This window comes from Carya illinoinensis, chromosome 12, assembly GCF_018687715.1.
Source record: "Carya illinoinensis cultivar Pawnee chromosome 12, C.illinoinensisPawnee_v1, whole genome shotgun sequence".
NCBI lineage: Eukaryota > Viridiplantae > Streptophyta > Magnoliopsida > Fagales > Juglandaceae > Carya > Carya illinoinensis.
In genome coordinates this window covers 23852640-23877949 of record NC_056763.1, presented here as the reverse complement: position 1 = coordinate 23877949, position 25310 = coordinate 23852640, and the positions used below count along the sequence as shown (strand labels likewise).

Sequence of the window (25310 nt, the reverse complement as noted above, 5' to 3'; positions counted from 1 at the left end):
CGTTTTGCATTGTTTATTTTACAATTTCCTCCATAATTGCAAAACCGTGTCTGTAGAGAGAACGAAACGGAACAACTCAGCATCACCCAGACATTGTAGAGAGATTGTAGAGAGAAAGAAACCCTGTAGAGAGATTGCGGCATTTGGTTTCGAAGAGCTGGCGATGACTCACCCAGACACTGAAGGAGGAGAGACGCGAAACAAGAGATGTTGAGCTTGGGAGGCGTTATTTTCAATAACTCCCAATAACAACAAGAGATGGCCTCCGGAGTTGTTGTTCCCCTGCAACAGCCAGAGGTAATTCAAAATTCCTTTTTCAGTTCTCAATTCATCACTGTTTGTTCACTTTTGATCTGTTGGTTTTATATGAAATATACATTGGTTTGATTTCTTTCGCTTCATTGGATTGAAAATGCTATCGGATTTCCTTTTATGATGTGATTTGCTTTCTTTTAACTGTTAGCTAGATTTATGACATTAGGGTTTTTATTTCCATAGGAGAAATCTGATAGAATCTGAAGCGGGGTTTTCTTTTCGAACCAATTTGGATTATCCATTCTTAAATTTTTTCTATAGAATTTCAAGAGAGCCATATGAGTTTAGTTTCATTTGATTTTTTTTAGTCAATCATAATTCCTAGTTTTCTCATTTCATTTTCTGTGCGAGGGGATTGCTTAAAAAACTTTTGCTCTGGCTGCTGGAGTCTCGACTCTGTAGAGAGAGAGAGAGAGAGAGAGAGAGAGAGAGAGAGAGAGAGAGAGAGAGAGAGAGAGAGAGATTGTTCTTCTGCTTCTTCACAAGCTCACACGTCGATATAATTCGCCCTTATTTTCATCTCTCTTATTTCATGGCAAAAATTTTCATCGCAATACTTTCCGTAAAAGTTTTTATCATTCTGCTGAACTCAAATATCCAAGAAACGTAACTCTCTATCTCTTCCCCCTCCTCCGGGGCGTCTCCCTCCCTCCCTCCCTCACTCTCTGTGGTATGCTTTTTTCTAGTTTATTCTTTTAGTTATAAATTCTCACATTTCCCTTGAATTTTGTACATGTTCTGGTTAATTCAATAGGATTGTATTGTATCAGTAATGTAGTGGCATTTTATCAGATTGTTTTTGTTTGTTTGTTTGGATTTTCTCATTTTACACGGAAAAACAAATTTACGCACACACGTTTTCGATGCTTTTCTAAACAATTGTTTTATCTATTTTGATTCAGTGGGACGCTGTCCCATAAAGCTAAAACAAATCTACGAGTAAAAGTTGAAAATGGATACTATGTCGAAAATTTTAACTGTCTTTAACTTTTTCAAATCTTCCACAAAACTCAGAAGAATTTTTACAGCGAACTCGACTAATTTTTCCGAGTGTTGGGGCATTCATTTGCTGCAGTCGATGCTGAAAAAAAAGTGTATGGGTTTCTTTTTTGATTATTACATCCTATTTTGTGGATTAATTGCTTGTCTATTGCATTGAATTGGATTAGTGACATTACTTTGCTCTTGTTTTTCAACCAAATCTTGGTATGCTTATTTTTTTGTTGTTGTTCTCTTTAGTGGTTGTTTTTTTATTGCTGTATTTGTGTTGATAATCTCACGAAGTGTCAAAGTATATGCATTGTTGTCGGAAAAAGGGACCGAATACATGAATTTATTGATTACGTCAATAGTGTAGATTATATCTTGCTGATAAAATTCTTACACAATCTTAGTTTTTGGTAGGACCAAAGGATGCACGAAAGTTTAAACATTTTCCACTTAACAACAAGGCCCAGTTTGATGTCTTAGACAGTGACATCCATCTTTATTAATTAAAAGATATTATTTTGTGTTTCTTTACCCTTTTGTATGCGCTTGATATAAAATCCTCCTTTATTAACTAGAAACATAAATAGAATCATTTCTTCCATGAGATCCTAAAACGATAAGTAGGCTACATAGTTAAGTGCTTGGATGATATGTACAAGTTTTACAAGCATGCAAATCTCTCTCTCTCTCTCTCTCTCTCTCTCTCTCTCTCTCTCTCTCTCTCTCTAATATTCCAATTGAAGTTGTATCTACGGGGAAACTCCGATTAGTTGTATTTGGAGACTAGAAACACTTTGTTTTTAATGTATGTACTACTAGAAGAGGAAACTTCAATTAATTGAATTTGGACCCTAGAGTTGCTTTTTTTAGTATATGTTGGACTTTAAAGGAAATTACTTTTCTTTTCTTTTCAGGTTATCTCGATGACAAGGAAGATATTGTGAAAACTAATGAAATGCTTATTGATTGAATGAGCTGTTGTGCTCGGCATTCGAATGGCTTCAATAAGGTATAATCTGGACTAACTATTTGTTTTTGTAATATTTTTAATTTTGGACATTAGCGCTTGCAAGCTGGTGGCTAAGTGTGTTTGGTCCGCGTGAAGATGTGTTTGTGGTTGCCTGCATGCACTTGTGTATGGGTGTGTGATATTGGTTGAATCTACACAATTCTACAAGCATGCAAATGTATCATTTCTAGCTTTTGAGTATGGCTCTCTCACTCCCACTCTTGCTAGTTGTCTCTAAGAGTATTGTTTCTTGTTTTTTAGTAGAGCTTTGATTTTCTTTAGCCGTGGGATGCATGCATGTGTATGTGTGTGTGTTGGTGTGCATACGTGTGTAAGATTTGCGTGCGTGTTAGAGTGTGTGTGCTTACTTGTGTGGGTGTGTACCTATGTGCGTGTGTTCTTGAGTGTGTGCACATGCGCTCACGCGTGCGTGTTGTTTTGGTGTGTGTGTTTGTGGTACTTTCGTGAGTGTGTGCATGTGTGTGTTTGGTTTTTTGGGTTTGTGTGCAGGTGTGTGAGGGTTTGCTTGTGACTACGTGCTTGCATTTTTGTTTGCTATTGGTTGAATTTGTACATTTGACCATCATAATAAAGGCTATGTTTCTTATTTTTTAGTAAATGTCTCTTACTCTAAATCTTGTATGTCTCTTTTTATATTGTTTCTTATTTTTTTAGTTGATCTTTGTGTTTGTGTGCATGTGCGTGCGCATTTGTTAGTGCATATGTGGTTGAGTGGGTTTGCGGGCTTTGGTTTGGGTTGGGTTGTGTGCGTTTGGGTGTGCGTATTTGGTGCGCAAGTGAGCACAAGGTATTGGTTGATGCTGTACAAGTTCTATAGCATTCAAATGTACCGTTTCTAACTTTTCAATATAGCTATATCTCTCTCTCTCTCTCTCTCTCTCTCTCTCTCTCTCTCTCTTTTTCATCTCTGTGTAAATTGGAATTAATTTGTGTAACAGAGGAAATTGCAATTAGTTGTATTCCAACCTTATAGTCCTTTTTTTATTATATGTATGACATGAATGGCATTTAATTTTCTTTTCCTCTCAGATGATCTCTGTGACTAGGAAGATATTGCAATTACAAATAGATTGCTTATTGATAGATTGAGTTGTGTGTGCAAATGTGCGTGTGTTTCGGTGTTAGCTCAAATGCTTGTGTGTGGGTTCTTGTGTGTGTTTGGATGTGTGTGGTTGCGGGTGTAGGTGCTTGTGGGTTTGTTTGTGGGTATGTGCGTGCATTTGTGTGTGTGCGTGTGTGGTTGCGGGAGGTGCTTGAGGGTTTGTTTGCGGGTATGTGTGTGCATTTGTGTGCATGTGTGTGTATGTGTGTGTGCTGGTGTGCATGAGTGTGTAAGATTTCTATGCATGTTATAATAGCGTGTGTGCTTACTTGTGCGGGTATGTGCGTGTGTTTGGGTGTGTAAGGTTTGAGAGTTTGTTTGCGGGTATGTGTGTGCATTTGTGTTCATGTGTGCATGTGTGTACACTAGTGTGCATGCACGTGTAACATTTGTGTGCGTGTTAGAGTGTGTGCTTACTTGTGCGGTTGTGCATGTATGTGTGTGTGTTCCTTAGTGTGTGCACATGTGCTTGCGCGTGCGTGTTATTTTTATGTGTTTGTGCTTGTTATACTTTTGTGAGTGTGTGCATGTGTGTGTTTGGTTTTGCGGGTTTGTGTGCAGGTGCATGAGGGTTTGTTTGCGGCTACGTGCTTGCATTTTTGTCTGCTATTGGTTGAATTTGTACAATCATGCAAATGTTAAGTTTCTTATTTTTGAGTAAGTGGCTCTTACTCTGAATCTTGTATTTGTCTCTTTTTGTATTGTTTCTTATTTTTTCAGTTGATCTCTTTGTTTGTGTGTGCGTGTGTGTGCGCATTTGTTAGTGCATATGTGGCTGGGTGGGTTTGCGGGCTTTGGTTTGGGTTGAGTTGTGTGCGTCTAGGTGTGTGTATTTGTTGCGTACGTGAGCGCATGGTATTGGTTGATGCTATACAAGTTCTATAGAATGCAAAGGTACGGTTTCTAACTTTTCAATACAGCTATCTCACACGCACGCACGCGCGCGCACGCACACACACACACACACTCTCTCTCTCTCTCTCTCTCTCTCTCTCTCTCTCTCTTGTCTCTTTGTGTAAATTGGATTGAATCTGTGTAAAGGAGGAAACTGCAATTAGTTGTATTCCGACCCTAGAGTCACTTTTTTTAATATATGTACGACATGAATGGCATTTAAAATTCTTTTCCTCTCAGATTATCTCTTTAACTAGGAATATATGGTGATTACTAATGGAATGCTTATTGCTTAATTGAGTTGTCGTGCCCAACATTCTAATGGTTTCAATAAGATATAATCTGGATTAACTTTTTGTTTTTATTATGATGTTTAATTTTAGGTATCAGCCCACGCGAGCTGGTGGGTGCATGCATTTATGTACGGGTGTGTGTATTTGGTGCGCACGTGCGTGCATGGTAATGGTTGAAATTGTACAAGTTCTATAATCATGAAAAGGTACTATTTCTAACTTTTCATTACAACTTTCTCACTCGCTCTCTCTATTTTTTGTCTCTTTGTGTATATTGAATCGAATCTGTGTAAAGGAGGAAACTTCAATTAATTGAATTTGGAGATTTTTTTTTCTTAATATATGTAGGATTTTAAAGGCAATCAATTTTCTTTTCTTTTCAGATTATCTCGGTGACAAGGAAGATATTACGATTACTAATTGAATGCTTATTGATTGCTTGAGCTGTCGTGCCCGGAATTCTAAAATGGCTTCAATAAGGTATAATCTAGACTAAATATTTGTTTTTGTTATGATTTTTAATTTTGGACATTAGCGCTTGAGAGGGGGTGGTTGCGTGTGTTTGGTCCACGCGAAAATGTGGGTGTGGTTGCCTGCATGCACTTGTGTATGGGTGTGTGGTATTGGTTGAACCTACACAGTTCTACAAGCCAAGCATGCAAGGGTACCATTTCTAGCTTTTGAGTATGGCTCTCTCACTCTCAATCTTGCCATTTGTCTCTATGAGTATAGTTTCTTGTTTTTTAGTAGAGCTCTAATTTTTTGTAGCTGTGGGATGCATGCGTGCATGGATGTATGTGTCTGTTAAGGTGTACGAGAGGTTGTGTTTGTAGTATGTGCTTGTTTTTGTGTGCATGTGTGCGTTTGGTTTTGTGGGTTTGTGTGCAGGTGCGTGAGGGTTTGTTTGCGGCTACGTGCTTGCATTTTTGTTTGCTATTGGTTGAATTTGTACATTTGTACAATCATGCAAAGGTTATGTTTATTATTTTTTAGTAAATTTCTGTTACTTTGAATCTTGTATTTGTCTCTTTTTGTATTGTTTCTTATTTTTTTAGTTGATCTTTGTGTTTGTGTGTGCATGTGTGTGCGCATTTGTTAGTGCATATGTGATTGGGTGGGTTTGCGGGCTTTGGTTTGGGTTGGGTTGTGTGCGACTAGGTATGTGTATTTGCTACGCATGTGAGCGCTTGCTATTATTGGTTGATGCTGTACAACTTCTATAGCATGCAAAGGTACCGTTTCTTACTTTTCACTACAACTATCTCTCTCTCTCTCTCTCTCTCTCTCTCTCTCTCACACACACACACACACACACTCTCTCTCTCTCTCTCTCTCTCTCTCTCTCTCTCTCTCTCTCTCTATTTTTTGTCTCTCTGGTAAATTGGATTGAACCTATGTAAAGGTGGAAACTACAATTAGTAGTATGCCGACGCATGAGTCACTTTTTTTAATATAGGTATGACATGGATGGCATTTAATTTTCTTTTCCTCTCAAATTATCTCTGTGACTATGAAGATATTGCGATTACTAATGGAATGCTTATTGATTGATTGAGTTGTCATGCCTAACATTCTAATGGTTTCAATAAGATATAATCTAGACTAACTTTTTGTTTTTATTATGATGTTTAATTTCAGGCGTAAGCCCGCACGAGCTTGTGGGTGCATGCACTTATGTATGGGTGTGTGTATTTGGTGCGCACGTGTGTGCATGGTATTGGTTAAAATTGTACATGTTCTATAATTTTGGAAATGTACTGTTTTGACTTTTCATTATAGCTCTCTCACTCGCTCTCTCTATTTTTTGTCTCTTTGTGTATATTAGATTGCATCTGTGTAAAGGAGGAAACTTCAATTAATTGAATTTGGACCCAAGATTTGCTTTTTTTAATATATGTAGGATTTTAAAGACAATCACTTTTAGTTTCTGTTTAGATTATCTCGGTGACAAGGAAGATACTGCGATTACTAATGGAATGCTTATTGATTGCTTGAGCTGTTGTGCCCAAAATTCTAAAATGGTTTCAATAAGGTATAATCTGGACTAAATATTTGTTTTTGTTATGATTTTTAATTTTGGACATTAGTGCTTGCGAGTTGGTGGTTGTGGGTGTTTGGTCCGCGCGAAGATGTGCATGTGGTTGCCTGCATGCACTTGTGTATGGGTCTGTGGTATTGGTTGAACCTACACAGTTATACAAGCATGCAAGGGTACCATTTCTAGCTTTTGAGTATGGCTCTCTCACTCTCACACTTGCTATTTGAGTCTATGTGTATTGTTTCTTGGTTTTAGTAGAGCTCTGATTTTTTGTAGCTGTGGGATGCATGCGTGCGTGGATGTATGTGTCTGTTCAGTTGTGCAAGAGGTTGTGTTTGTAGGTATGTGCTTGTTTTTGTGTGGATGTGGGTTTGTAATGATGTTTGGGTGTGTGGGGGGTGTGTATGTGTGTGCCGGTGTGCGTGTGTTTGTGTATATATGTGTGTTTCAATATATGCTTGATTATGTGTGCAAATGTGTGTGTGTTTGGGTGTTTGTCCGAGTGCTTGTGTGTGTACGTTTGTGCGCATGTGTGTTTGGATGTGAGTGGTTGCAGGTGTAGGTGCTTGAGGGTTTTGTTTGCTGGTTTGTGCGTGCGTGTGTATGTGTGTGCGCTGGTGTGTGGGTGTGTTTGGGTGTGTAAGATTTGAGAGTTTGTTTGCAGGTATGTGTGTACATTTGTGTTGTTCATGTGTGCACGTGTGTGTGCTGGTGTGCATGTGTGTGTAAGATTTGTGTGTTACAGTGTGTGTGCTTACTTGTACGAGTGTGTTCGTATGTGTGTGTGTTCTTGAGCATGTGCACATGTGCTCGCTCATGCGTGTTGTTTTGGTGTGTGGGTGTTTGCAGTACTTTCGTGAGTGTGTACATGTGTGTGTTTGGTTTTTTGGGTTTGTGTACAAGTGCGTGAGGGTTTGTTTGTGGCTATGTGCATGCGTTTTTGTTTGCTATTGGTTGAATTTGTACATTTGTACAATCATGCAAAGGTTATGTTTCTTATTTTTTAGTAAATGTCTCTTACCCTGAATATTGTATTTGTCTCTTTTTGTATTGTTTCTTATTTTTTTAGTTGATCTCTATGTTTGTGTCTGCATGTGTGTGCGCACTTGTTAGTGCATATGTGATTGGGTGGGTTTGCGGCCTGGTTTGGGTTGGGTTGTGTGCGTCTTGGTATGTGTATTTGGTGCACACGTGAGTGCATGGTATTGGTTGATGCTGTACAAATTCTATAGTATGCAAATGTATTTTTTCTAACTTTTCACTACAACTCTCTCTCTCTCTCTCTCTCTCTCTCTCTCTCTCTCTCTCTCTCTCTCTCTTTATTTTTTGTCTCTCTAGTAAATTGGATTGAATCTATGTAAAGGAGGAAACAACAATTAGTAGTATGCCAGCGCATGAGTCGCTCTTTTTAATATATGTATGACATGGATGACATTTAATTTTCTTTTACTCTCAGATTATCTCTCTAACTATGAAGATATTGTGATTACTAATGGAATGCTTATTGATTGATTGAGTTGTCATGCCCAATATTCTAATGGTTTTAATAAGATATAATCTGGACTAACTTTTTGTTTTTATTATGATGTTTACTTTCAGGCGTCACCCCGCACGAGCTTGTGGGTGCATGCACTTATGTACGGGTGTGTGTATTTGTTGCGCATGTGCGTGCATGGTATTTGTTGAAATTGTACAAGTTCTATAATTATAAAAATGTACAATTTCTAACTTTTCATTATAGCTCTCTTACTCGCTCTATTTTTTTTTTGTCTCTTTGTGTATATTGGATCGAATCTGTGTAAATGAGGAAACTTCTCTAAATTGAATTTGGACCCTAGAGTTGCTTTTTTTAATATATGTTGGATTTTAAAGGCAATCACTTTTCTTTTCTTTTTAGATTATCTCGGTGACAATGAAGATACTGTGATTACTAATAGAATGCTTATTGATTGCTTGAGTTGTCATGCCTGGAATTCTAAAATGGCTTCAATAAGGTATAATCTAGACTAAATATTTGTTTTTGTTATGATTTTTAATTTTGGACATTAGTGCTTGCGTGCTGGTGGTTGTGTGTGTTTCGTCAAAGCGAAGATGTGCGTGTGGTCGCCTGCATACACTTGTGTATGGGTGTGCGGTATTGGTTGAACCTACACAGTTCTACAAGCATGCAAGGGTATCATTTCTAGCTTTTGAGTATGGCTCCCTCACTCTCAATCTTGCTATTTGTCTTAATGAGTATTGTTTCTTATTTTTTAGTAGAGCTATGATTTTTTATAGTTGTGGGATGCATGCGTGCGTGGATGTATGTGTTTGTTCAGTTGTGCTAGAGGTTGTGTTTGTAGGTACATGCTTGTTTTTGTGTGCATGTGGGCTTGTAATGATGTTTGGGTGTGTGGGGGGTGTATATGTGTGTGGTGGTGTGCGTGCATTTGTGTATATATGTGCTTGATTATGCATGCAAATGTGCATGTGTTTGGGTGTTTGTCCTAGTGCTTGTGTGTGGGTTCTTGCGTGTGTGTATGTTTGTGTGCATGTATGTTTACACGTTTGTGGTTGCGAGTGCTGTTGCTTGAGGGTCTATTTGCAGGTCTGTGCGTGCATTTGAGTGCGTGCATGTGTGTATGTGTGTGCTGGTGTGCATGAGTGTGTAAGATTTGTTTGCTGGTATGTGTGTGTATTTGTGTTCATGTGTGGATGTGTGTGTGCTAGTGTGCATGCATGTGTAAGATTTGCGTGCGTGTTAGAGTGCGTGTGCTCACTTGTACGAGTGTGTACGTATGTGCGTGTGGTCCTGAGTGTGTGACCATGCTCTCCCTCATGCATGTTGTTTTGGTGTGTGGGTGTTTGTGGTACTTTCGTGAGTGTGTGCATGTGTGTGGTTTTGTCGGTTTGTGTACTGGTGCAGGAGAGTTTGTTTGCGGCTACGTGCATGTGTTTTTGTTTGCTATTTGTTTAATTTGTACATTTGTAAAATCATACAATGGTTATGTTTCTTATTTTTTAGTAAATGTCTCTTACTCTGAATCTTTTATGTCTCTTTTTGTATCGTTTCTTATTTTCTTAAGTTGGTCTCTGTGTTTGTGTGTGCATGTGTGTGTGCATTTGTTAGTGTATATGTGGGTGGGTGGGTGGGTTTGCGGGCTTTGGTTTGGGTTCCATTGTGTGCGTCTAAGTTTGTGAGCACATGGTATTAGTTGATGTTGTACAATTTCTATAGCTTGCAAAAGTACCGTTTCTAACTTTTCAATACAACTATCTTACACACACACACTCTCTCTCTCTCTCTCTCTCTCTCTCTCTCTCTCTCTCTCTCTCTCTCTCTCTCGTCTCTCTGTTTAAATTGGATTGAATCTGTGTAATGAAGGCAACTGCAATTAATTGTATTCCGACCCTAGAGTCACTTTTTTTAATATATGTACGACATGAATGTCATTTAATTTTCTTTTCCTCTCAGATTATCTTTGTGACAAGGAAGATATTGCGATCGCTAATGGAATGCTTATTGATTGATTGAGTTGTCGTGCTGAGCATTCTAATGGTTTCAATAAGATATAATCTGGACGAACTTTTCGTTTTTACTATGGTGTTTAATTTTAGGCATTTGCCCGCGTGAGCTAGTTGGTGCATGCACTTATGTACGAGTGTGTGTATTTGGTGCACACGTGCATGCATTGTAATGGTTGAAACTGTACACGTTTTATAATCATGGAAAGGTACCGTTTCTAATTTTTCATTACAGCTCTCTCACTCACTCTCTCTATTTATTGTCTCTTTGTGTATTTTGGATCGAATCTGTATAAAGGAGGAAACTTCAATTAATTGAATTTGGACCTTAGAGCTGCTTTTTTTTAAAATATATGTAGGACTTTAAAGCAATTACTTTTCTTTTCTTTTCAGATTATCTCGGTGACAAAGAAGATATTACAATTACTAATGGAATGCTTATTGATTGCATGAGATGTCGTACCCAGCATTCTAATGGCTTCAATAAGGTATAATCTGGATTAACTATTTGTTTTTGTTATGATTTTTAATTTTGGACATTAGCACTTATGAGCTGATGGTTGCGTTTGTTTGGTCCGCTCGAAGATGTACATGTGGTTGCCTGCATGCACTTGTGTATGTGTTTGTGGTATTGGTTGAACCTACACAGTTCTACAAGCATGCAAGGGTACCATTTCTAACTTTTGAGTATGGCTTTTTTACTCCCACTCTTGCTATTTGTCTCTATGAGCATTGTTTCTTGCTTTTTAGTAGAACTCTGATTTTCTGTAGTCGTGGGATGCATGCGTGCGTGGATGTATGTGTTTGTTAAGGTGTACAAGAGTATGTGTTTGCAATATGTGCTTGTTTTTGTGTGCATGTGTGCTTGTAATGATGTTTGGGTGTGTGGGGGGGGGGGGGTGTATGTGTGTGTCGTTGTGCTTGAATTTGTGTATACACGAGTGTTTTAGTATGTGTTTGATTGTGTGTGCAAATGTGTGTGTGTTTGGGTGTTTGTCCGAGTGCTTGTTTGTGGGTTCTTGCATGTGTGTACGTTTGTGTGCATGTGTGTTTGGATGTTTGTGATTGCGGGTGCTGTTGCTTAAGGGTCTATTTGCAGGTCTATGTGTGCATGTGTGCATGTGTGTGTGCTGGTGTGCATGAGTGTGTAAGATTTGCGTGCGTGTTAAAGCGTGTGTGCTTACTTGTGCGGGTATGTGCGTGTGTTTGGGTGTGTAAGATTTGAGAGTTTGTTTGCGGGTATGTGTGTGTGTTGGTGTGCATGCATGTGTAAGATTTGCGTGCGTGTCAGAGTGCATGTGCTCACTTGTACGAGTGTGTACGTATGTGCGTGTGGTCCTGAGTGTGTGACCATGCGCTCGCTCGTGCATGTTGTTTTGGTGTGTGGATGTTTGCGATACCATGAGTGTGTGCATGTGTGGTTTTGTGTATTGGTGCAGGAGGGTTTGTTTGCGGCTACATGCATGTGTTTTTGTTTGCTATTTGTACATTTGTACAATCATACAATGGTTATATTTCTTATTTTTTAGTAAATGTCTCTTACTCTGAATCTTGTAATTGTCTCTTTTTGTATTGTTTCTTATTTTTTTAGTTGGTCTCTGTGTTTGTGTGTGCATGTGTGTTTGCATTTGTTAGTGTATATGTGGGTGGGTGGGTTTGCGGGCTTTGGTTTGGGTTCGGTTGTATGCGTCTGGGTTTGTGTATTTGGTGCGCACGTGAGCGCATGGTATTAGTTGATGCTGTACAATTTCTATAGCTTGCAAAAGTACCGTTTCTAACTTTCAATACAACTATCTTACACAGACACACACACACACTCTCGTCTCTCTCTCTCTCTCTCATCTCTCTGTGTAAATTGGATTGAATCTGTGTAATGGAGGCAACTGTAATTAATTGTATTCCGGACCCTAGAGTCACTTTTTTTAATATATGTACGACATGAATGACATTTAATTTTCTTTTCCTCTCAGATTATCTTTGTGACAAGGAAGATATTGCGATTGCTAATGGAATGCTTATTGATTGATTGAGTTGTCATGCTCAGCATTCTAATGGTTTCAATAAGAAATAATCTGGACTAACTTTTTGTTTTTACTATGGTGTTTAATTTTAGGCATCAACTCGCGCGAGCTAGTTGGTGCGTGCACTTATGTACGGGTGTGTGTATTTGGTGCATACGTGCATGCATTGTAATGGTTTAAAATGTACAAGTGTTATAATCATGGAAAGGTACCATTTCTAACTTTTCATTACAGCTCTCTCACTCGCTCTTTCCATTTATTGTCTCTTTGTGTAATTGGATCGAATCTGTATAAAGGAGGAAACTTCAATTAATTGAATTTGGACCTTAGAGTTGCTTTTTTTAATATATGTAGGACTTTAAAGGCAATTACTTTTCTTTTCTTTTCAGATTATCTCGGTGGCAAAGAAGATATTTACGATTACTAATGGAATGCTTGTTGAGTGCATGAGATGTCGTACCCAGCATTCTAATGGCTTCAATAAGGTATAATCTGGATTAACTATTTGTTTTTGTTATGATTTTTAATTTTGGACATTAGCACTTATAAGCTGGTGGTTGCGTTTGTTTGGTCCGCTTGAAGATGTACGTGTGGTTGCCTGCATGCACTTGTGTATGTGTTTGTGGTATTGGTTGAACCTACACAGTTCTACAAGCATGCAAGGGTACCATTTCTAACTTTTGAGTATGGCTTTTTTACTCCCACTCTTGCTATTTGTCTCTATGAGCATTGTTTCTTGCTTTTTAGTAGAACTCTGATTTTCTGTAGTTGTGGGATGCATGCGTGCGTGGATGTATGTGTTTGTTAAGGTGTACAAGAGTATGTATTTGCAGTATGTGCTTGTTTTTGTGTGCATGTGTGCTTGTAATGATGTTTGGGTGTGTGGGGGGTGTGTATGTGTGTGTCGTTGTGCTTGCATTTGTGTATACACGAGTGTTTCAGTATGTGTTTGATTGTGTGCGCAAATGTGCATGTGTTTGGGTGTTTGTCCGAGTGCTTGTTTGTGGGTTCTTACGTGTGTGTACGTTTGTGTGCATGTGTGTTTGGACGTTTGTGGTTGCGGGTGCTTTTGCTTGATGGTCTATTTGCAGGTCTGTGCGTGCATGTGTATGTGTGTGTGCTGGTGTGCATGAGTGTGTAAGATTTGTGTGCGTGTTAAAGTGTGTGTGCTTACTTGTGCAGGTATGTGCGTGTGTTTGGGTGTGTAAGATTTGAGAGTTTGTTTGCGAGTATGTGTGTGTATTTGTGTTCATGTGTGCATGTGTGTGCGTTGGTGAGCATGCATGTGTAAGATTTGCTTGTGTGTTAGAGTGCCTGTGCTCACTTGTACGAGTGTGTACGTATGTGCGTGTGGTCCTGACTGTGTGACTATGCACTCGCTCGTGCATGTTGTTTTGGTGTGTGGGTGTTTGCGGTACTTTCGTGAGTGTGTGCATGTGTGTGGTTTTGTGGGTTTGTGTACTGGTGCAGGAGGGTTTGTTTGCGGCTACGTGCATGTGTTTTTGTTTGCTATTTGTTTAATTTGTACATTTGTACAATCATACAATGGTTATGTTTCTTATTTTTTAGTAAATGTCTCTTACTCTGAATCTTGTATTTGTCTCTTTTGTATTGTTTCTTATTTTTTTAGTTGGTCTTTGTGTTTGTGTGTGCATTTGTTAGTGTATATGTGGGTGAGTAGGTTTGCGGGCTTTGGTTTGGGTTCGGTTGTGTGCGTCTGGGTTTGTGTATTTGGTGCGCATGTGAGCGCATGGTATTAGTTGATGCTGTACAATTTCTATAGCTTGCAAAAGTACCATTCCTAACTTTTCAATACAACTATCTTACACACACTCTCTCTCTCAACCTCCTTCAGGTAGAGATAGAAATCTATTACACCTTTGAACAACACTGCTACAAAGGATCCGTGTAGAACACCCTTTACACTTGCAATCACCTTACACGTGGTGATTCAACTATTCTCCGTGTAAAACACTTCTACACGCACAAGGGTTATACACACACTTTTTCTGATACAAGAGCTGATAGTGGGTAGGTTATCAGAAAACACTCATCAATGAGTGAAATAAGAACAATACAACGCAAACTATATCTCTCAAAATGAACAAGAATTAAGGCTCAATACTTAGAAAAGAGATAATGAAAGTTTTGAATGAATGTTGTATGCTCTTGATGTTGTTAATGTGAAGCTCTCAAATGATCTATTTATAGGCATATGAGACTTCATATTCAAATTTTAAAAAATTCACATGTCAAAGACAACATCATTCAATTTTTCAAAAAAATTCAAACCTAATCTTTTACTTTTTGCATATGACAAAAAGAGCATACTTTCCTTTTCAAAAAATTCAAACCTAATCTTTTACTTTTTGTATATGACAAAAGGAGCACACTTTACTTTTCAAATTTTTCAAACAAAATCATCTACCTTTTGTATAAGTTTAAAAAATCATCAATCACTTTTGAAAATATTCAAATAAAACATGCACATGTGAAAGATGACAATCAATCATCTTTAATATTTTCAAAGATCAACCCTTTAATCAAGGCATGCACATGTAAAAGATGACAATCAATCATCTTTCAAAATTTTCAAATTTAATTTTCAAAATATTCATGCACATGTGAAAAATGTATTTTAATGCTTTATGATAAAATATTAATTTTGAGTCTTAATCCTAATTTCGAATTTTTAAGAGATTTACAACATTACTCTATAACTTTAATGTGAACTTGTTCCCTTCTTGCTCATGCTTGTTTTGTTGATGTGCTTGACTGCATTGTGTAGACAACTTGAGCTTGAGACTTCTTTATTCTTTGAATTCATTTGTTATCATCAAAATCCATGTGTAGATATATAAATACACAAAACTTGAAACCTTGGGTTCAACAATCTCCCCCTTTTTGATGATGACAAATACTTAATAGAATCTGAAACTTTGTATTAATACTTAAGCTCCCCCTGAGAATGTGCGTTAGTTTTTCAAGCAAAAGTATAAATATAATTTCAAGCATATATAACAAGTTTAGCAATTCAAACAATGTTAATGTTCTAGTCTAACACTTCTCCCCCTTTTGGCGTCATTAAAAAGGATCCGCAACAAGTAAATGGACTGAAGAAAACGGTGCGTTAGTAGACACTGTAGATAGTTGAAAAAAAATTAGATCCGTCCGTGACCCGACAAGTGTGGCTGGAGATTTGAAAAAAATTGCCTGATGTTGTTGACAATCGAGATTGAAGGCTCCGAGTTTCTAAAAAATGTCATTTTCACCGATCGGGAAAAAAAAATCACATTGCTCTTTGACTTGGATGATAGCTCGTCTGGTAGTATATGCTATCTCTATAAAATCAGTCTTAAAATTCATCCAATCCAAATCAAGTTTTCTTCTCATCTCTATAACTAATCTGCATTCCTTCAACATTCTCGGTTTAAGCCTTCTATTCTATTCTCAATGGCTCATTCTTCTAACATTTCTCTAGATCTATCTATGAAGCATTCTGCACCTCAATCTCTTGTCCTTTCTGCAACTGTCATTGGTGCTATGTTGCTGCAAGAAAATAATAATCTGACTAATAAGTCAGATTCTGATGCTATCTATGACTTGGTGAGTCTTGGGACTCGTTACTCTTCCTCTATTGTTGCTTTTTTCTAGCGGTTACAAGCCAGAAATAATGAAGTTGAAAAGCTCAAAAAATAAATTGTTGTACTTCAACGAATTGTTCAAGAGTATCACACAAGAGAATGAATCATTCGGCAAAAGAATAAACAGTTGAAATCTTTATTAGATTCTTCATTCCGCTTGCCAGTTCTCATGGATAAGAATGACATGATATTGTATGAAGAGAATGAGCGTCTCAAACATGAGGCTAAGAGTCTCAAGTTTATATAAAAGTATTTAAAACATCTATTTCTATTTTTATTGACTCTGGTCTATCTTTTAAGAGATATTCATAGCATGCATCATACATATTTTTCTTCTGATCATACATAATCTATCTTCATTAAAGGTTTTGTGAAAATATCTGCTAACTGATCGTGTGTGTTTGTGAACTCTAGTACTATATCGCCTTTCTGCACATGATCTCGAAGAAAATGATATCTTATTTCAATATGCTTAGTTCTAGAATGTTGTATTGGGTTCTTTGAAAGATTTATAATACTTGTATTATCACATTTGATTGGAATGTGATTATACATGAGTTTAAAATCTTCAAGTTGTTGCTTCATGTAGAGAACTTGAGCACAACAACTATCCGCAGCAACATATTCTGTCTCAGCAGTAGATAGTCCAACATAATTTTATTTTTTACTAAACCAGGAAACTAGTGCATGACCTAAGAAATGGCATGCTCCACTAGTGCTTTTTCGATCTATTTTACAGCCAGTATAATTTGCATCTGTGTAGCTGATTAGATCGAAAGATGTGTGCTTAGGGTACCATAACCCTAGGTTAATTGTACCACTAAGATATCTAAGAATGCGCTTAACTGCAATTAAATGTGATTCGTTTGGAGATGATTGAAAGCGTGCACGTCAGCACACACTAAACATAATATCTGGTCTACTGGCTGTTAAATATAATAAGCTACCAATCATACCTCGATATATTTTCGAGTCAACTGGTTTACCGGATTCATCTTTATCAAGTTTAGTTGATGGGCTCATTGGTGTTCCAATTTCCTTAGCACTTTCCATCCCAAACTTCTTCAGTAATTCCTTAATATATTTTGATTGATTGATGAATGTCCCAGTTTTTGCTTGCTTAATTTGCAATCCGAGAAAGAATGTAAGTTCTCCCATCATGCTCATCTCAAATTCTTCCTACATAGTCTTAGCAAAAACTTGACTTGACACATATTTTCATTAGTAGCACCGAATATTATATCATCAACATAAATCTGAATTAAAAGAATATTATCATTTTCATATTTAATGAAAAGAGTTGTGTCGATTTTTTCTCTTGAAAAACCTTTTTCAATCAAGAAACCACTGAGTCTCTCGTACCAAACTCTTGAAAAACCAAGCTCTAGGAGTTTGTTTAAGTCCATATAGTACTTTTGTGAGTTTGAAAATATGATTTAGGGAAATATGATTTTCAAAACCTGGAGGTTGCTCAACATATACCTCTTCATTTATAAAACCATTTAAGAAAGCACTTTTAACATCCATTTGAAAAAGTTTGAAATGTTTATAACAAGCATATGCAAGTAGCATTCGAATAGCTTCTAATCTTGCGACTGGTGCATATATCTCATCATAATCGATTCATTCTTCTTGATTAAAACCTTGGACTACAAGTCGAGCATTATTTCCAGTAATAACTCTGGATTTATCTTTCTTATTTCTAAAAACTTATTTTGTTCCAATAATAGTATGATTTTTGGGTCTAGGAACAAGTGTCCAAACATCATTTCTTTGAAATTGATTCAACTTTTCTTGCATAGCAAGAATCTAAGATTTATCGAGAAGTGAGTCATCAATATTTTTGAGTTCAATCTGAGATAGAAAAACAGTATGATTGCAAATATTTCTAAGAGATGATCGAGTACTTACACCTCGTGAAGGTTCTCCCAAAATTTGTTCCACTGGATGATTTTTTACAAATTTCCACTATTTGGTTGCATCTTGTATTAAATTTTGATGATCTTTCCTGATGGTTCCATGTTGAACTTCTTCTATTGTGTTCTCTTTGTTGAGATTGAGACTTTCCGTATTATTTATACCTCTTGTTTTTTCATCAATAGATTTCTTAGAGAGTGAAGAATTAGATTCATCAAATACTACATGCATAGATTCTTGTACAGTTAAAGTTTTTTTATTGAATACTCTATAAGTTTTACTATTAATAGAATATCCGAGAACAATACCTTCATCAGATTTTGCATCAAACTTGCCTAAATTATACCTGTCATTCAAAATAAAACATTTGCATCAAAATATATGAAAGTAACTAATGTTGAGCTTTTTCTCATTCCAAAGCTCATAGGGGGTTTTATCTAATTTAGACCTTAGCATAACTCTATTTATAACATAACATGCAGTACTTACCGCTTCGGCCCAAAAATAACTAGGCAAGTTGTTCTCATTGAGTATTGTTCTTGCCATCTCTTGAAGAGATCTATTTTTCCTCTCTACTACCCCATTTTGTTGAGGAGTTCGAGGAGCAGAAAAATTATGTACAAAACCATTGTCATCACAAAATGTTTCAATATTTTTATTAACAAACTATTTTCCCCTATCACTTCGAATACTTAAAATAGTATAGCCATTTTCATTTTGAATTCTCTTGCATAACTTAGTAAAGGCATTGAATTCTCTTTCAATGTGTATCAGTTGCAATGGTCTAGTAGTAGAAATATGTTTCTTGGTTTTAAAAGAAGTTTTTGTTTGTTTACCAAATTGGCATGCATCACAAATTTTGTCTTTAAGAAAATATGTTTTTGGTAAACCTCTCACAAGATCATTTTTTGAAAGTTTGGAAATAAGTTCCATGTTGGCATGACCTAGTCTTCTATGCCATAACCAACTAATTTCATTTTGACCTGAAAAACAAATTGCATCCTGTGAGGTAATTTCTTCAAAATCGATTGTATAAACATTGTTACTTCTAAAAGCAATAAAACAAATATTACAATCATAATCATTCAAAATAATGCATTTATCCATTTTATAAGTAACTGTAAATCCTTTATCACATAATTGACTTGTACTCAAAAGATTATACTTTAGACCTTCAACAAGTAGAACATCTTCAATTATGAGAGAATATTCATTACCAATTTTACCTATTCCCACGATCTTCCCTTTCAAGTTGTCTCCAAATGTCACGTGTCCTTCTTCTTTAGATCTAAGATAAAAAAAACTTAGTCTTGTCTCCCGTCATGTGTCTTGAACATCCACTATCTAAAAACCATTTGTTTTTGCTTGTGGATGACTTCATGCATACCTATAAAAATAATTAAAATGATTTTTCTTAGTACCCAAGTTCTTTGGGTCCTTTATTTATTAGTATTAGAAGAAACAAGATTTTTAGGTACCCATATGGCCCTAATAGTCATTATATGATTTTTTTTAATAGGACAAATATGATAATTATGACCATTTCTATTACAGAAATTACAAATAGCATGTGACATATATGAAGAACTTGAATGATTATAATAATATCTTTTTTTTGACAAAATTATTTTTATGAAAAGAATTTTGAATATTAGTTTTTGATGTAGAAGGATTATCAAAAAATTTTTTATAAGGTTTGTATTTTTGTTTTAGCATATATCCCAAGCCTGCCTTGTCAAAAACACATTTTTGACTACTAAGAAGTTTTTCAAAATTTATTTTTCCATTCGTAAAGTTTTCAATAATATTTTCTACATCAGTTTTTTTCTTATTCAACTCAAGATTTTCATATTTCAAAATGATATTTTCTTTTCTTAAAATATCAATTTCGTTTGTTAAAAAAGAATTTTTCTTTTTCAAAACAGTATACTTGATACCCAATTTTTCAAATTCCTCGTATACCTCTTCTAAAACATTTTGCAATTCTTCATATGAATGATTTTCAATATTATCAAGATTTGTTACCTCAATGTCATCTTTAGCCATAAGACAAAGATTTGCTGGTTCTCCATTGCTTGTTTCACTATCTGAGCTACTTGAATTATCATCCCATGTAGCTTTCATTGCTTTCTTGCCCTTGTTTCGATCTTTCTTTAGCAGAGGACAATCTGGCTTAATATGACCAGGCTTATTGTATTTATAACAAATTAAAGTGTCATTTTTACCTGAATCTTTCTTGAAAATTTTTTTGAAGGATTTTCTCGGAGTTCTATTTTTCTTCAAGAACCTCTGAATTCTTCTTGTTATCATTGCAACTTCTTCATCTTTATCGTCATTTTCTTCATCTTCATCACTTTCACTTTCATGAGGAACAACTTTAAGTGCTAAGCTCTTCTTCGACTTTCATTCTTCTTCTCCTCTTTTTAATGTGTACTCATGGGTGATAAGTGACCTAATAAGTTCATTGACTTTGAGCTTCTTGAGGTCTCTAACTTCAAGAATCATTGTAACTTTTGATTCCCAATGTTTTGGTAAAGAGTTGAGAATTTTTCTTACTATCTCCACCTTGAAATAAACTTTGCCAAGAGCTGTCAAACTGTTTATGATGTTAGTAAAACAAGTGTGCACACTAGAAATAGATTCATCATCATTCATCTTAAACATTTCATATTCATGAGTAAGAATATAAACTTTTGATTCCTTGATTTGCGAAATTCTTTCATAAGTTACTTCCAAGTTATCCCAAATTTCCTTTGTCATAGTGCAATTCATTATTCTATTAAACTCATTTCCATTAAGAGCATTATATAATAAATTCAAAACAGTTAAATTTAAAGTCTAAAGTCTATCGTCTTCACGATTAAACTCTTTTTCTTCTTTTTTGACCTTTACTCCATCAACCACTTTTGTTGGAATATAATGTCCATTTACAATACATTTTCAGATTTCTCTACCTTAAGTTTGAAGAAATATTCTCATTCTAACTTTTTAGAATGAGTAATTATCTCCACAAAAGAGTAGAGGCCGACTGCTAGATTGACTTTCACTAAATGAAGCTACAATGTTAGCCATAAGATCTTAACTCAAAAGATAGTTAATCTTATAATAGAGCTTTTAGCTCTGATACCAATTGTTGCCCAAATGACTAACACAAGAGGGGGGTGAATTGAGTTGTATTAAAAAAAATAACAATTATAAATCAAATATATAATATAAAATATAAACAAAATATGAAATAGCAATAAATATAAAGAGTAAGGGTAAGAGAGAAGCAAACTTAGTATATTAACGAGATTCGGCCCCACTGCCTACGTCCTCGCCTCAAGCTACCCCTTGAGGATTCCCAAATTCACTATTCAACCTCCTTCAGGTGGAAATAGAAACCTATTACACCTTTGAACAACACCGCTACAAAGGATCCGTGTAGAACACCCTCTACACTTGCAATCACCTTACACGTGGTGATTCAACTATTCCCCGTGTAGAACACTTTCTACACGCACAAGAGTTATACACACCATTTTTCTGATACAAGAGTTGATAGTGGGTAGGTTATCAGAAAACACTTCTCAATGAGTGAAATAAGAACAATACAGCGCAAACTATATCTCTCAAAATGAACAAGGATTAATACTCAATACTTAGAGAAGAGAGAATGAATGCTTTAAATGAATGTTGTATGCTCTTGATGTTGTCAATGTGAAGCTCTCAAATGATCTATTTATAGGCATATGAGACTTCATATTCAAATTTAAAAATATTCACATGTCAAAGACAACATTATTCACTTTTTCAAAAAAATTCAAACCTAATCTTTACTTTTGATATATGACAAAAGGAGCATACTTTCCTTTTTAAAAAATTCAAACCTAATCTTTTACTTTTTGCATATGACAAAAGGAGCACACTTTCCTTTTCAAAAAATTCAAATCTAAGCTTTTACTTTTTGTATATAACAAAAAGAGCACACTTTCCTTTTCAAAAAATTCAAACCTAATCTTTTACTTTTTGTATATGACAAAAGGAGCACACTTTACTTTTCAAATTTTTCAAACAAAATCATCTACCTTTTGTATAAGTTTAAAAAAGCATCAATCGCTTTTGAAAATATTCAAATAAAACATGCACATGTGAAAGATGACAATCAATCATCTTTAATATTTTCAATGATCAATCCTTTAATCAAGGCACGCACATGTAAAAGATGACAATCAATCATCTTTCAAAATTTTCAAATTTAATTTTCAAAATATTCATGTACATGTGGAAAACGTATTTTAATGCTTTATGATAAAATATTAATTTTGAGTCTTAATCCTAATTTCGAATTTTTAAGAGATTTAAACATTACTCTATAACTTTAATGTGAACTTATTCCCTCCTTGCTCATGCTTGTTTTCTTGATGTGTTTGACTCCATTGTGTAGATAACTTGAGCTTGAGACTTCTTTATTCTTTGAATTCATTTGTTATTATCAAAATCCATGTGTAGATATATAAATACACAAAACTTGAAACCTTGGGTTCAATAGTTTGGATTGGGTTGTGTGCATTTGGGTGTGTGTATTTGGTGCGCAGATGCGCGCTTGTTATTGGTTGAAGCTATACAAGTTTTATTGTTTGCAAATGTATCGTTTTTAACTTTTAAATACATTTCTCTCGCTCGCTCTCTCTATTTTTTGTCTCTATGTGTATATGGATTGAATTTGTGTAAATGAGGAAATTGCAATTAGTTGTATTCCGACCCTAGAGTTGCTTTTTTTAATATATGTACGACCTAGATGGCAATTACTTTTATTTTCCTTTCAAATTATCTCTATGATAAGGAAGATATTGTAATTACTAATGGAATGCTTATTGTTATGATTTGGACTAACTTTTTGTTTTTGTCATGATATTTAATTTTGGATGTCAGCTCGTGCGAGCTATTTGTTGCGTGTGTGCGGCAGCGCGAAGATGTGCATGCACTTGTGTACAGGTGTGTGTATTTGGTGTGCACATGTGTGCATGATATTGGTTGAAGTTGTACAAGTTCTATAATCATGCAAAGGTACTATTTCTAACTTTTCACTACAACTCTCTCACTCATTTTCTCTATATTTTGTCTCTATGTATATATTGGATCAAAGTTGAATAAAGAAGGAAACTTCAATTAGTTGTATTCGTATCCTAGAGTTGCTTTTTTAACATATGTAAGACTTCAAAGTCAATTACTTTTCTTTTCTTTTCTTTTCAGATTATCTCTCCTTTTTTTTTTTTTTGATATGGGGATTTGGGGAGGGGATCGAACCCCAGACCTCACTTTTGGAGGTGGGGCTTCATGCCATCAGGCCGTTGGCCTTTGGCCTTTTCAGATTATCTATGTGATAAGGAATATATTGCGATTACCAATGGAATGCTTATTGATTGCTTAAAATGTCGCGCACAACATTCTAATGGCTTCAATAAAGTATAATCTGGACTAACTTTTTATTTTTGTTATGCCCAACATTCTAATGCTTGATGGTTTGTTTGGGTATGTGCAAATGTGCATGTGTGTGTGCAGATGTGCATGAGTGCATGTGTTTGGGTGTGTGTGGGGGTGCAGGTGCTTAAGGGTGTGTTTGCAGGGATGCATGTACATTTGTGTGCATGTGTGCTTGTATGCATGTTTGGGTGTGTTGGTGAGTTTATGTGAATGCTGATGTGTGTGCATTTGTGTATATGTGTATTTTGAGATGTGCTTGTGTGTGTGTGTGCAGATGTTCGTGTGTGTGGGTGTGTGTTTCGTGCTTGTGTGTGTGTGTAGGTTTGCATGCTTGTGTGTGTTTTGGTGTGTTGGTATGTGTGGTTGCAATGCGGGTGCTCGAGGGTTTGTTTGTTTGTACGTGTGTACATTTGTGTACGTGTGTGTGTGCAAGTATGCATGCGTTGTTTTCGTGTGTACAAATGAGTGTGCGTGTCAGGATAGATGTGCATAGGGCCCACCCGTTAACTCAATACGAACACGATATGGTAAAAGTAAATTAAGATTTAGTCTTAACGAGTTAGTGTCAAAACAGGTTAACCCATTAAGACATAATTGTTTAACGGGTCAACCCGTTATGACCTGTTAAGAAAATGAAATTTACTTTTATACCTTTGACCTAAAAGTGAAAAAAACCATAATCTCTTAAGTTACTATTTCCTCCACGCTGCACCCACTTTCAGTTTTTTTTTCCTCACTTCTTCTCAGTTCTCAATTCTCACTTTCTTTCTCACTTTTGTGCTCAGAGTCATGACGTCACTATGCCCAAGACATCACGACTCACGCTGGAGTTAAAGTCTTCAACCCATTGCCCACGACGCCACGAATTCACGAGTCACGGACTCACATCGCCCAATATAGAGTCACGACTCATGGTCTCACATTGCCCAATACAGAGTCATGATCTCATGTCGCCCACGCCCATTGCGGCGTTGCCCAGTACAGAGTCACGATCTCAACTCACGGACTCACGAGTCCTAATTTGGTTAAGTCCTAAGTTGTAAACTTGTAACCTAGATTTGTTTATTTGTTTAGTAGCACTTTGATTTATTATTTATTTGTGCATGATTTTCTTTCTTCCTTGATATTGGAAATGCAAAAATTTATTTCTTCTTGTTCAAATATAGTCATTTGTATCTGGTTTACTCCACAATGCCATCTTCCTATTGGATGTGTTTGAACTTGCAAACAAAAAGGGATAATAATACATATTTGGGAATCTCAGTGCTGCAAGGATGAAAGTTCCAATGACTTTTTTCATTGTTGCTGGTGATAAGATTGGCAGTGAATCACTCGTGCCCTCATGACTTTAGGTGTATTGGTTTTGGGTTAATCAAAGATGATATTTGGGAATGAACTAATATGGTAGATATTAGGTTTGTAATTGGAAATGAGACAGTTCATGGCTATGGAGTGTGTTGTTGGTTTATGCATTCCTTTATAGTGTATAAAGGTTGTGGGTAGAGTAAGTTGAACTCAATTCAACAATACTGATGGGATTCACACAAGTGGTTGACATGCCATGTTTCTTACCAAGTTCATCCCCTTTGAAAAACTAGATCAACCTTATCTCTGCTGACCCACCCTTTCCTTTTTCCATTTATATATCCAAGAGGAATATGTGCAAGTGACCTCTCTCTCTCTCTCTCTCTCTCTCTCTCTCTCTCTCTCTCTCTCTCTCTCTCTCTCTCTCTCTCTCTCTCTCTCTCTCTCTCTCTCTCTCTCTCTCTCTCTCTCTCTCTCTCTCTCTCAAAATACTACAATATTTAATCTTGTTTTTTGTTGTCAGATGAGTGAGTGAGGTAGTAGGTGAAAATAACGATTTTGTTGATTTGGATGTGGCGCCTTCAACTCCCACATAAGGTTGCATAGAAATCGAGGCGTCGGGATGATGACAATACGGGTCACACACCCCAACGACAAGTGCTAAGTGTGTGCACATGCAACATGTGTAAGACAAAAGACACAACAGATAAGTTAAAGTCAATCAACTAAGTACCAGAATTGTTAAATACAATTTCGTTTAAATACAAGTGTTTCAAAAGTAATACAATTAT

The 25310-nt window shown here is 36.2% G+C and overlaps 1 long non-coding RNA gene across 10 annotated transcripts; it reads left to right on the top strand.

The window, feature by feature from the left end:
- Positions 1 to 8: 8 nt before the first annotated feature.
- Positions 9 to 24472, top strand: LOC122288842. Of its 10 annotated transcripts, XR_006236040.1 has the most exons (10): positions 10 to 297; positions 2220 to 2314; positions 4715 to 4830; positions 5008 to 5104; positions 10560 to 10654; positions 12280 to 12395; positions 12577 to 12672; positions 12770 to 12851; positions 22663 to 22797; positions 24000 to 24472. It is a non-coding gene; the product is annotated as an uncharacterized LOC122288842 (long non-coding RNA). The 10 variants fall into 10 exon arrangements; XR_006236039.1 differs by having other exon boundaries at positions 9 to 297; positions 12280 to 12672; XR_006236041.1 differs by lacking the exon at positions 12280 to 12395 and having other exon boundaries at positions 13 to 297.
- Positions 24473 to 25310: the final 838 nt, after the last annotated feature.